The following is a 12,833-nucleotide window of genomic DNA, read 5'->3' as shown; positions in this document are numbered from 1 at the left end:
TTGCAATTCTTTGGTTATTAGCAAGCGTGAATTCTTTCATATGTATGTTAATTTGTATCCTTTGCTCATTTTCCTGTTGGAGTGTGTCTGATGGTTTTAAAACATGCCTGCACATTCTTTGTCATTCTTTTCTCATGTGGTAGATACTGAGTCCCATCCTCTTGAATGCAGGCTCACCTTAGTGATACTTTCGTAAGGAATGGAATGTGGCACAGGTGATAAATACATGGCTCTTAGGCTTGTTCGGAAGAGGCTCACTGAAATGGTTTGCTCCAGGGGAAGTTAGCTGCCATGTTGTGAGGTAGCTCACCTAGCTCTCTGGAGAAGAAATGAAAGCCACCTGGGGAGGAACCAAAGCCTCCTCTCAACAGACATCAACTTCGAGCTTCATGACACCTTGGCGAGGGAGGCCCTCCAGCCCCAGCCAAGCCCTCAGATGCCAGTAGCCTAGCTGACACTAACTGCAACCTCATGGGAGAGGAGTGTGGCTAAGACCCCAAAGGTGGAGGACAAAACCTTAGCTGCCGAGTACCTCACATCCTAAAGCCAGGGCTCAGCCCTGTGCTGTTCTGTAGGGCAGCTACCAGCTGCATGGGGCTACCGAGCCCGGCACGTGGCTCAGTCCCTGCTGAGAGGCACTGTGAGTGTGAAATACACATGGTTTCTGAAGACTCCGTGTGAAAAAGAATGAGTATAAAATATCCCAATAGGAAATATTTATATTGATAACATGTTGAAATAATAATATCTTGGCTATATTAGGTTAAATAAGTTCAGTGGTAGGGTCCAGTAATAGGTGGTATATACAAATATGGTATATATTTTTGTGTTTCCCATTTCTATTTGATTGTTGATGATAACACTACTTTAACAGTAGCTAAACATTGATTATCAGCCTGCCTGGGTGAAATTCTTCAAATCTTAGCAGCCCTGTCTTTAAAGTGGGGATAACACTAGTGATGCCTCAGTGGGTGGATTTTGAGGTTGAAATCAGATAATACAAGTGCCTGATACAGAGTAAGCATATCATAAATACTTGCTGCTATTGTTTTTACTAATAATCAGAGGAGGAAATTAAACCAGGCTTTACCTATCCTGAGCTCTGTGAGTCAGAGTAACCAGCCTACCTGTATGTGAGAGGATGTGCATATACTACAGCTGAAGAGTTGCTTTACTAGCTCTGACAGAGGTCATTCCATGGCAGTGAGATCGGACTGCCTTTCAGATGTGTCAAACCCTCGGATCTGAAATCCGCTCTATGCTCTACAAATTAGTTAGCTTTATTTTATACTGTACACATATGGAGTTACCACCTCTTGACTTCAACATTCAAATTTATGTGAGAATCATGCAAATGATGCTTCCCTGAATCAGTGAGAGCCCTAAGGTCTCCGCAGCCTTGCACACCAAGAGGTCTGCCAGCTCCTTCAGCTCAGGGAAGGCTCAGGGCACCTCCCTCCGTCCTCCCTTCCATTCTGAGGCTCTGTGAGGGTGGGGCCGCTGGGCTCTGTCAGCTCAGCAAACATGCCTAACATGGTAGATGTGTTTTCCTGTTTCTCCGAGTTTGGCTAAGACCCCAGAAGGGGAGAGCGAAACCTTAGCTGCGAAGTACCTCACATTCTAAAGCCAGGGGTCAGCCCTGTGCTGTTCAATGGGGCAGTCACCAGCCACATGCCTCTCTTGAGCCCTGAACGTGGCCAGTCCCAACTGAGAGGCACTGTGGGTGTAAAATACACACAAGATTCTGCAAACTTCTATGAGAAAAACTGATGTAAAATATCCCATTAGTAAATGTTTATATTGATTACACATTGAAATTATAGTATCTTAGCTATATTGGGTTAAATAAATTATTTAAATTAATTTAATCTGTTCCCTTTTACATGTTTAATGTGGCTACGAGGAAATGTAAAATTGCACCCAAGGCTCACATTCTATTTCTCGGGAACAGCACCAGGTAGGCCACCTGTGCAGGGCTTGCTCAGGAGCCCCGGGCTGCATGGGGATGGGGCTGGAGATCTGGAGTTTGCTGGGGTGAGCTGCACATGATTCCTGTGACTTTGAAGAGCCAGACAGAGCTCCCATCAAAAGAAGAGCAGATGGGGGAATCTTGGGGGGTGGGCCCCCACCCTACAGCATTGTCTGGGAGGGGTGAGCTGAATCCTCAGTGCACGGTAGACTTCCAGGGACCGTGTGCTGGGAGTTGGGGGAGCTGGGGGTGGGCAGCAGGAGGAGCCATTGGCCTTGGCAGAGGACTGCAGGTGACAGACCCTCTTCTGCCCAGGGGTGGAAAAAGGGGTTTCAGAAAAAGGAAAGTAACCCTTGGCCTCCATACCCGTGGAGAAAGATGGAGTTTAGGATCTGCTGAGTCCAGACAGCACTGATGACGGATCACAACTCCACCCTCTCTGCCTCTAACCTACCTGCTGCGGTTCCAGCCCCTCCTGGAGGCCAGATGTGTTCCGTGGGTGTGGGAGGGGGAGGCTGAGGTGGGCTACAGAGAAGCCGTGGACAGACCCTCTCCCCCAGTGGGCCAGAGCTCAGGGAAGGGGACCTTTTAAATTGGATGAGTGCAAATTTTTATTATCACACCGTCTTTTTTTGGTAAATGTGACAAAAAACCAATTCCCTTCATTACCCTGTGATCTTTCCTTAATCCAGTGGCCAGAGGGAACCTGCTAATCTGGGGGTCAGATGAGGTCCCGTCTCTGTTCCGATCCCTCCAGAGGCTTCCCTCTCACTCTGGGTGAAGCCCCGGCCCTACATTGGCCTGTGGGGTTCCGCACGAGCCAGCCCCTCCTGACCCTTCTCTGCCACATCTTCCCAGCCCACTCCTGCCCCGGGCTTCCTGGTGTTCCAGGCATATGCCCAGCCCAAGACCTTGAAACTGCCCGAAATGCTCTTAACTGAGGTGCCTGCACATCCCACTTCCTTTCTCCCTTCAGGTCTGGACTCAAATATGGCTTTCTCAACCTGACTAGGATTATAACCTGCTCCTCCTAGCTGCTGACTGTGAACGAGCATGCTGGGCATTTCACTGCTTATTGCCGCTCCACCTCCGGGAAGGTAAGCACTGTGAGGGCAGGAAGGGGGTTTGTGTGGTGGTGTGTTTTGCTGCCTGATTTGATCTTTGATGTTCTGGTGCAATGTGGGACCTCGTAGGTGTTTAATGATATTTGTGAAGTGTAAGGTTTGCCGTCGATTCCCCCAGGGGCAGGGAAGATGGACTGAACACAGAGATGATTAAAGGAAACAATTGTGAGAAAAAATAAGGTTGCTTTCTTCTTGGACCCTGTCAGATGCTTCTCACAGGGTCCCTAGTGTTGCGGAAAGTGTCTCAGTCCCGAAGGTGTTGTAACTCAGTCACCACGTGAAGTGGTGAGGACTGTGACCCAGGCTGGGGAGGGCGCATTGGGCTGGGATATGAGAGCTGGATTCTGACGAAGTAAACAGAGGCCCATCAGGCAGAAAAAAGGGAGCGTGCAGTTCAGACAGGGAAGTGCACTCAGATGTGAGGGGTGCAGAGCAGTGGGGTGGGGTGCAGAGGGTGTGCAAGCAGTGGGTGGGTCAGGGGAGGAGAGGGCTTGAGGGTCTGACGGGAGAGGTGCCTGTGTTTTGCTGGTTTGGGTTCAGGGCCATTTCTGTGCCCAAATTGCCAGCAGGGGCAGATAATGAGGGTATCAGGGTTTAGTGGGGCCAGGGGCAGGGTCCTTGCTGTTGCTATTATCCCAGGACTGGCTCTTGGTCATTAGAGTGTGTAAGGAACAAAAATGGTATTTATAGCCATCTGGGACAGTGTGAGGGTGTCAGTCTGGTGACAGTGCTCCCTGTCCCGGAATAGAGACCTGTGATCACAGTTTAGCACTGAATATAGGGCCCACTGAGGAAAGAGGTGGGGTGTGTTCATTCCCGTGGTGTGTGTGTTATGGGCATGATGGTGGGCCAGGGGGATCTGACCTTCGATGTAGTGGTAGCCATCACTGCTTCCTGGCCCAGGCCCTAGGTGGTTGGCTCGCTCTTGTATTCAGATTCTGTTGGTGGCAGGCGCCTAAAACCCTTACTAACATATTTACTCCACTTGTCGGTGCCAGTATACCAAAGGCACCTTCTCAGTATGGTAAGGGGAGGCAAGGGAGATTGGGCTGTGAGTTAGTCAGCTGTTGCTACAATAAAGCCTCATTACACACGCTCCCCAAACTCAGTGCTTGGCAGTTACTGCGGCTCTCAGGCCCGGAACTCTTCAGGCTGGAAGTGGTTCTGCTCATCTAGGCAGCACGTAGCTGGGTGGGGGTGGAGGCAGTCCGGCCACAGGCTGGGTGTGGTCTCTTCCCCGTGTGTTCCTCCTGGGGCGCAGGCTCACAGGGCAGCTCCCAGCCAAGTGGGCGCTTCTAGCGTAGTGCCAGACACATGAGCCAAGCTAAACTACATACATATATTTAAGGCCCCTGCTCAGGTCACTTCTGCTGACCTTCTGTGGGGTGAAGCAAGTCTCATGCCCAGGCCCCACATTGGCGAGGCAGGGGAGTACACTTTGCCCACAGCGGGAGGGGGTAACAGCCAAATTTTCACAGGCTGCAACTCAGGCTGCACCACAAAGTTTAGAGAGTCGGGGTTTGTCTTAGGCTTTAGCAAATGTCTTTCTCAGAGACTGTGGTAGGCTGAATAATGGTTTCCCAAAGTTGTCCTTGTCTAATCCCTGGAGCCTGTGAATAGGCTGCATTGCAAAGCAGAGGGGACTTGGCAGATGGGATGAAGTTAAGGATCTTGAGATGTGGATATTATCCTGGATTCTCTTGGTAAGCCTGATATAATCAAAAGGACCTTTTTCCTTTTTAATATTAGTTTCGGCTGTACAACACTGTGATTTGACAATTATATACATTATGAAATGCTCACCATGATAAGTTTAATTACCATTTGTCACCATGCAAAGTTATTACAATGCTATTGACCATATTCTCTATCCTATACTTTCATACCTGTGACTTCTTTATTTATAATTGGACGTTTGTACCTCATTATCCCCATCCCCTATGGCAACCACTAGTTTATTCTCTATATTTAGGATTCTGTTAATGGATTTTGTTGATTTATTCATTTTATTTTTTTAGATTCCACATATAAGTGAAATCATATGGCTTTTGTCTTTCTCTTGTCTGGCTTATTTCACTTAACATAATACCTCTAGCTCCATCCATGTTGTCACATGGCAAGATTTCATTCTCTTTTTTTTATGGCTGAGTAATAGTCCATTGTATACAGCCCCCACCCCAACATCATCTTTATCCATTCATCTACTGATGGACACTTAGGTTGCTTCCATATCTTGGCTACTGTAAATGATGCCACAACAAACATAGGGCTATATATATCTTTTCAGAGTAGTGTTTTTGTTTTTTGTTTTTGGAAAATACCCAGAAGTAAAATTGCTGCATCACATGGTACAAGGGCCTTTGTAGGAGGGAGGCAGGGGGAGTCAGAGAGGAAGGACACTGGATGGCAGAGGCAGAGCCAGAGCAAGACGTAGTCCCGCCACTGGCTTTGAAGACGGAGGAAAGGCCCATTAGCCAAGGAATGCAGGCCGACTCCAGAGGCCAGGAAGGAAATGGATTCTCCTCTGGAGTCTCCAAAATGAACCAGGCCTGCCGACGCCTTGGTTTTAGCTCTCTAGGACTAATTTCTTTTCACTTTCTGACCTCCAGAACTTCTGCAAGACTAAACTGGTATTGTTTAAACCACTGAGTTTGTGGTAATTTTTTAAGCATTTGTGTTTTAGTAAGTGTTAACAGACTTCAAACCTAAAAGATATGAAAAAAAACCCTCCTGGTGGTCGAGGTGGTGGCCATTTGATCACATTCTGAGATGTGTGCAGGCTGAAGGGCTGGGCCTTTTCTCCCACGGGTGTGTTGTTCTGCTCTTGGGAGCGTCTTGCCTCCTCCTGCTGCACATGTGGAATAATGTGGTCTCTCGAGGAATGTGGGCCGATCAGCTCTTCGCAGTGCATGATGGGGGATGGGCTGTATTTTTGCTTCTCATTGGTGGCATGAGCTTAAAACCTTAGTAGTTTATGAATTCTGCTAGCATTCCTACTTTTCCAGCTACGCACCTATATGTGTTGGATGCACCAAATCGTATTTATGGGGGAACAGGGAGGACCACCTGGGGCTCTGACCCAAGGTCTGGCTGCCTGAGGAAGGGTGTCCCCCTTGGCCACCACCACACATGAAGGACTTAGAACAAGTTCCAAGAAATTCCACGGTCTTCTGATGGCTTCCTCCCTCTCTCCCTCTCTGCCTCCCAGCGTGGGATGGATGACTTAATCAGATCTGTGTTTTAAAAGCAAGCTAACTGTGACCGTGTGAAGGATGAAATAGAATAAGCAAGCAGGTCAAGAAGGAGGCTGGCACATTAACTGGGTCAGGAGGCGCTGCAAACTTCAGCAAACGTAGTGACAGTCAGGAAAATTTTTGGTAGTAGTGTGGTCCAGACCAGAAGAGTTTAGTTTGGGGCCTGCTGAGTTTGAGGCATATAGTGGGCACTGCCCAGCACCCCCTCCCCTTTAGGACTGAGGCCCTCAGTAGGCCTGGGTGTAGGTTGATAGTGGCTCACAGCTGCATTCCTTTCTTGATGTTGCCTTTGGCTGAAAGGAGCATCATTGCTCAGGGAGTCCTGGGAACTTGGCGGAAGTGGTTACCGGGAGGAGGGAGTGATGGGCAGAAAAGGCAGTCTGAGAGCCTGGCTGGCTTGGGCAACACGGAGGCCACTGGTGGCTGCAGCCAAAGGAACATGAGGAGGGGCGAGGTATGGGTCACAGGGGCATGAAGACTACATGGGAGGCCATGAGCAGGGGCTGGACCTGAGTCTAGAAGGAGAGGTAGGAAGCAGGGCATGGGGACACCTGCCGGGAAGCGGGGATGACGTGGTAAAGGAACCAGGCTGGATAAGTGACTTAGTTTGAGTGGATGGTGGGGGAAAGGAGGGCAGGCTGGCTGGAAAAGCAAGTGGTGCTCAGGTGTGGTGTCTTAAATGGTGAAAGTTAGAGAAGATTCGGCCAGACTGTCTCTACACAGGTGCCTGAGTTCCCCTGGGTTCAGGATGCTGCCCAACAGTGGGCACTGGGCACTTTGTCCCCAGAGTGTGGACCAGGCTGTTCACGTGGATGTTTTGATTATGGTCCAAGAACTCCATGTTTATGAATACAGATGTAATGAGTTTTCTCAAGTGAGTTCATTTAGCCAGTTTAATGCCTTGATCGGTTTCCTATCTTGCCTAGTGAACTTGTTTCTAATACTTTTTGTTTTTATTGTAACTTTACTAAAATTATTTTCACAGAATTTAATTCTTTTTTTGTTTGTTAAAAAAAGGATTTAATACATCTATCAAATTGTATCCATTAAAACTTCTGACATTCTGAATTTTCTTATGTGACCATTATTTCTATCAAATCCAATTTTCCTTGACAAATATTTGCAGATTTAAATTTTATCAAGGCAATTTGATCTTTCTTTATATACTCTCTAACAAATTGTACAGTGTGAAATTTTAACCATTGTCAGTTCTATTTTTGAGGAGATTATTCCTTCTAATAAAATTCATTATGACTAGGATGAAAGATTGAAAGTTTATATTTATTTCTTCACCAATTTACTACAAACTTACAAGTAGACTCTGCAATGGTTCCAGTCTCTCTCTTGTTCAGCAGTGGGTGACTGCATTGGAGGTCTAATTCTTCCATCTGTTTCTAATCACTTGTGTGCTGGTATAAGTCCCCTCCTCTGTTGGCAGCAGGAGGTGAGGTCAGGAGATTTTCAGGGCCAGCGATGCGACTTCCCGGCTCGGCAACATGAATATTCCCCGTCACCAAGCGCTCACTCTGCAGTCGGTGTGTTGACATTTGACACTTTACAGGCATTGTCTCACTCAATTCTCATTCCTCTGCCCAAATGATAGAGATGGAAACTGCAGCTTAGAGAGGTTGCAGGGCATAACTGGATTTTAACCTAGTTTGTCTGACTCTAAAGCCCACAGTTTACACCACTGGGGTTCACTATATTGCACTGTTTGTGTGTTTAGCACACACCTGGGCACTGCCTCATGCTATTTGTGGGGTTGGGGAGTTGGTCATAGAATATCTGGCACAGACCCTCCCTGTTATTACACACATATACACACACACATTACAAATGAGGAAACCAAGGCAGGGAAGAGAAGGGAAAAGCCCAGGGTCAAATAGTTATTGGGTGGCATAGCTGGCTATAACCCAGGTTTCCAAAACCCTGTGCCAACCTCTGGTGGTGGTCACCATGCAGCTTAGCTCAGCTGCTCCCACAAGTGTCTTCAGATCTCCTTGAGTTCATTGGGTGGCCCATTTGATGGGGAGCCAGACATTATGAATCACCTGGGACTGGGGACCCCTGGATCCCCGGTGATGGGGACTGTCAAATACTGGCTCTCAGTGACTGCCAGTTGCCCCATGCCCATCCTGGTCCTTGTGGCTCTTGGCAGGTTCTAATTTCCCCGTTAGAAGGAGCTGAGTGGGGCCTCCAGAACTCTGCTCCTGTTTGGGGGTGCTGAGCAGGGAGCAGAGGATGCCTCTTCCGCGTGTGGGCCTGGGAACACACATCAGTTGCCTCCTCGGCCTCCACTGTGGATAATGCACTGAGGTGCATCCGGTCCTGAAAAGACCACAGAGATGTTTTTTTTCCTTTGTGTTATTATAACATACTTACTTTTCTTGATTATATAAGGAATGCTGGTTCATTGTGGTGCGGTTTTCCTTTAAAGGGGTTATTCCATAAGGACCATCATAGCTAGAATCATAATAATATGAGAATGAGAAATAGGTCTGTTTTTTTCCCTCTCCCTGAAAGCCCACATTTGCACAGTGAAAGGAAGCACGGGGCTCAGCATGGAAATAACTACACTCTTGACCTAATTAGATGGTATGAAAGCTGGCTGGCTGGTAACAGACTGGGGTGGCTTTTCTTCATGTGGAATTCTGGGGTGTCTGTGCTGGCAGCCCTGACCTTCAAACCCCACTGTCCCCCACAATCTCTGAATGGCGACACATGGTCACAATTACATATGCAAGGGAACACGACTTTCAGAACTGTGCATCTCAGGTATTTTCCACTAATGCCAGGCAAGAAAGTCTGTTAGGGGGAAGAATGTAGCTGGTAGATTACCGGGAAAACCTGTGGGGTCAGCTAAGGGTCCTGGCCTTGCTGCCCTCCCTCTTCTTTCCCAGTGGTCTGGCTGGGGCCCACATTGGTGCTGGGTTAATCAGAAGGGGCGACTTTGCTCTGTGAAGCTGGAGACTCCTGTTTCTAATCCTCCACCCAAAATGAGGCCCCACATCCAAGGACCCTGCTCTGAGAGTCCTTTTAGCAGGTAGGGCAGAGGCGAGCCCCGGGCCTCTGCCTGTGTGCCATCTGTCCTCCTCTCTAGGGATAACACGGGCTTTTCCTGGGCTTAGCCTCTCAGGCGGCCAGCTCTGTGGGGCGTGTGCCCGGGAGGGTGGGACTCACACAACGATGCCAGTGTTCCGGCCTTTGCCACCCCGCACACCCAGCCTCCATTAACAGCAGAGACGTGGAGAGAGGCTGACTTGCCAGTGAGTCTTCCTTTGTTTGACTCCATTAGCAACTGACCTATCAGCCTTTGTGAGATGAAGATTCCAGAACCCATTAGCGACTCCTGCAGCTTTCGGTGGGAACAGTTGGTCTCTGTTCTTCTCACAGTTCACTTTGGGTGGAGAAAGAAGAAATCGCTGTTCCATCTCCCAAAAGCATTTTGTAAAAGGACTGTTTATTCTAGGTATAGTTTATTTTGCCCGACACCTCTCAGACAGTCAATAATTCCGGTTTGTTTATGATTATCCTCGCTCCCTCCCCTTCCATCTGCCACCGGAGTCTGTGCCTCTTGCTGCAGCCACGCCACAGAATGGGGAGGCATCTGTCTCTCTAATGACTGGCCATGGCAATCTCGGCTGTTCAATATGGCTAGACGAAGAAAACATTTAATTTCCACTATACAGGGCACTCCAAAGCCAGATTTGACAACTGTTCCATTGAACACTAGAATTTCACAATTTCCTTAGATAACAAAAGAAACAGTTCTTACTCCTGGAGGAATATATTTACAAGATGGGAAGTTGATAACTAGGCTACTAGAATGACAAATAGTTTTGAAATACACCAGGTATAGACTTTGATGAAAGTGCATTGCCTTCTGTGAGATGGAATTCTTCTAGAGTGTCTTGTTCTTAGCCTGAAGGGCTTGTAGGAGGCTTAGTGAGAAGCAGGGACCTGGGTCCTGCTTCCTGGGGACTCTTTGGAGTCCAGGAGAGAGAGAGCCTTTGGCTGAGGGCCTTGGGGGCAGCATGATAGCAGGTAGGAGTTCCAAGCGGAGGGGAGGGGGATCCCTGAGGGCTGGGGAAGCTGGGTGGGGAGAAGGTCCATGTAGAGGTGGGGTGCACATAGGTTAGTGAAGGATGGGAGGGCCTTGGTAAATGGGGAACTGGGGCCACAGGGAGGGCAAAGAGACCCATAATATTTACTGCAGTGAAAGTAACAAGGGGTCCGTTGGGATCCTGGGTGGAGGGGGCTACTCTGTGGGTAGGGAGAGGCCTCAGACCTTGGCCGAGAGAGAGAGATTCATGGTTATGTGTGCAAGTGGAGGCAAGGTGGGTCTCTGCGTCAGCCCTGTGGCTGTGCAGGGAGGTGTCCCAGAGGTAAGGACGAAGAAGGCCACTATTATGGAGGTACGATGTGTGAGCCCAACACCTTGGGGGTGCATTAGCAGAAGAATCACAAAGGCCAGCTGGTAAGATAGGAGCCTGGGACGGGGAGGTGGCTGGGCCTCCGAGAGCCCTCTGGAGGTGGGGCTCTTGCTCCCACTGTAGAGCCCCGCTGTCCCTTGAGCAACTCCGTTCTCATGGGCCGTGGCTGGCCAGAGAGGCACAGCCACTGTCGCCTGCCTGTGACCCTCCTGCCTCTCCCTGTCCCCCTGGGACTACACATTGGAGGCCTGGGCTGTGATCTGGGGGAAGACTGGAGTCAGAAAGTCCCCTTTTCGCCTGATGAAATGGCAGACATGCTCAGAGACTGGGGTAGTGAGAAATGGGCACAGGAAGTGTGCTGTGATCCTCCAAAACAGCCCCTTCCACCAACATTTTACCCTCATTTCCCACTGCTTTGGGCTTTTCTGAATAATTAATTGGTGGAGCAAGCACCTGCTCTGGATTTTTTTAGGTAATTAGTAGGTCAGGCATCTACCAGAAAAGAGGATTTCTTGGGGTCCCTCTGGGTCCTGTCCTCCCAGTCCTGTCCCCTCCTGGCCCTGCTTTGTGACAAACTCACCTGGCTTCAGTTTGCTTCTTGGCTCCAAATATGATGTTATCTTCCTGTGTGCCTCCACCTCCCAGTAATCTTTAGTCAGCTCCCCCCATGGCAGAGAGAATCCCTGCAGATCTGGGCTGCGAACCCCTGAGAGAAGAGGATTTTGTGACCCATTCTCCTATGCCGAACACATTTAACTTAAGAAGGAGGAAGATTAGATAAACCTTGTTATAAGATTTTCACCATGTCTTTTGACCTGTTATAATACCAGGATTAAGTATTTCTGCCCTAAACCCTACTACTACAGTCATTTCTTTTTTTTATTTTATTAAGGTATCATTGATATACAATCTTATGAAGGTTTCACACGAGCAACACTGTGGTTATTACATTCACCCATATTATCGAGTCCCCCCTCCATCCCACCGCAGTCACTGTCCATCAGTGTAGCAAGATGCCACAGAGTCACTAGTCTTCTCTGAGCTACGCTGCCTTCCCTGTGACCCCACACACACCATGTGTACCAATCATGATACCCCACAATCCCCTTCTTCCTTCCACCCCACTGACATCCCCCACCCCTCCCCTTTGGTAACTGCTAGTCCCTTCTTGGAGTCTGTGAGTCGGCAGCTGTTTAGTTCCTTCAATTTTGCTTTGTTGTTATACTTCACAAATGAGGGAAATCATTTGGTGCTTGTCTTTCTCTGCCTGACTTATTTCACTGAGCATAATACCCTCTAGCTCCATCCATGTTGTTGCAAATGGTAGGATCTATTTTCTTCTTATGGCTGAATAATATTCCATTGTGTATATGTACTACATCTTCTTTATCCATTTGTTTACTTATAGACACTTAGTTGCTTCCATATCTTGGCTCTTGTAAATAGAGCTGTGATAAACATAGGGGTGCTTATATCTTTTTGAATCTGGGATATTGTTTTCTTTGGATAAATCCCTAGGAGTGGAATGACTGGGTCTAATGGTATTTCTATTTTTAGTTTTTTGAGGAGCCTCCATATTGCTTTCCACAAAGGTTGAACTAATTTGCATTCCCACCAACAGTGTAAGAGGGTTCCCCTTTCTCCTCATTCTCACCAGCATTTGTGATTCCTGTCTTTTCAATGTTGGCCATCCTAACTGGTGTGAGGTGATATCTCATTGTGGTTTTAATTTGCATTTCCCTGATAATTGCCAATGTGGAGCATCTTTTCATATGCCTGTTGGCCATCTGAATTTCTTCTTTGGAGAAGTGTCTGTTCATATCCTCCTCCCTTTTTTAAAATCTGGTTATTTGCTTTTTGGGTGTTGAGGCATGTGAGTTATTTTGTTTCCTTTGCCTGAGGAGATGTGTTCAGGAGAAAGTTGCTCATGTTTATATTCAAGAGATTTTTGCCTATGTTTCCTTCTAAGAGTTTTATGGTTTGATGACTTACATTCAGGTCTTTGATCCACTTCGAGTTTACTTTTGTGTATGGGGTTAGACAATAATCCAGT

The 12,833-nt window shown here is 47.9% G+C and overlaps 1 long non-coding RNA gene across 1 annotated transcript in view; it reads left to right on the top strand.

Annotated features, from left to right (window-relative positions):
- The first annotated feature begins 234 nt into the window (after positions 1 to 234).
- Positions 235 to 12,833, top strand: part of LOC118923588 (uncharacterized) — a 28,754-nt gene continuing 16,155 nt past the window's right edge. The window contains exons 1-2 of the long non-coding RNA XR_005029245.2: positions 235 to 640; positions 2,946 to 3,066. This is a non-coding gene — a long non-coding RNA (uncharacterized LOC118923588). The remainder of the gene's footprint in view (positions 641 to 2,945; positions 3,067 to 12,833) is intronic.

This window comes from Manis pentadactyla, chromosome 13, assembly GCF_030020395.1.
Source record: "Manis pentadactyla isolate mManPen7 chromosome 13, mManPen7.hap1, whole genome shotgun sequence".
Classification (NCBI taxonomy): Eukaryota; Metazoa; Chordata; class Mammalia; order Pholidota; family Manidae; genus Manis; species Manis pentadactyla.
Note: the sequence above shows the minus strand (reverse complement) of the source record. Positions and strands in the feature narration are given on the sequence as shown.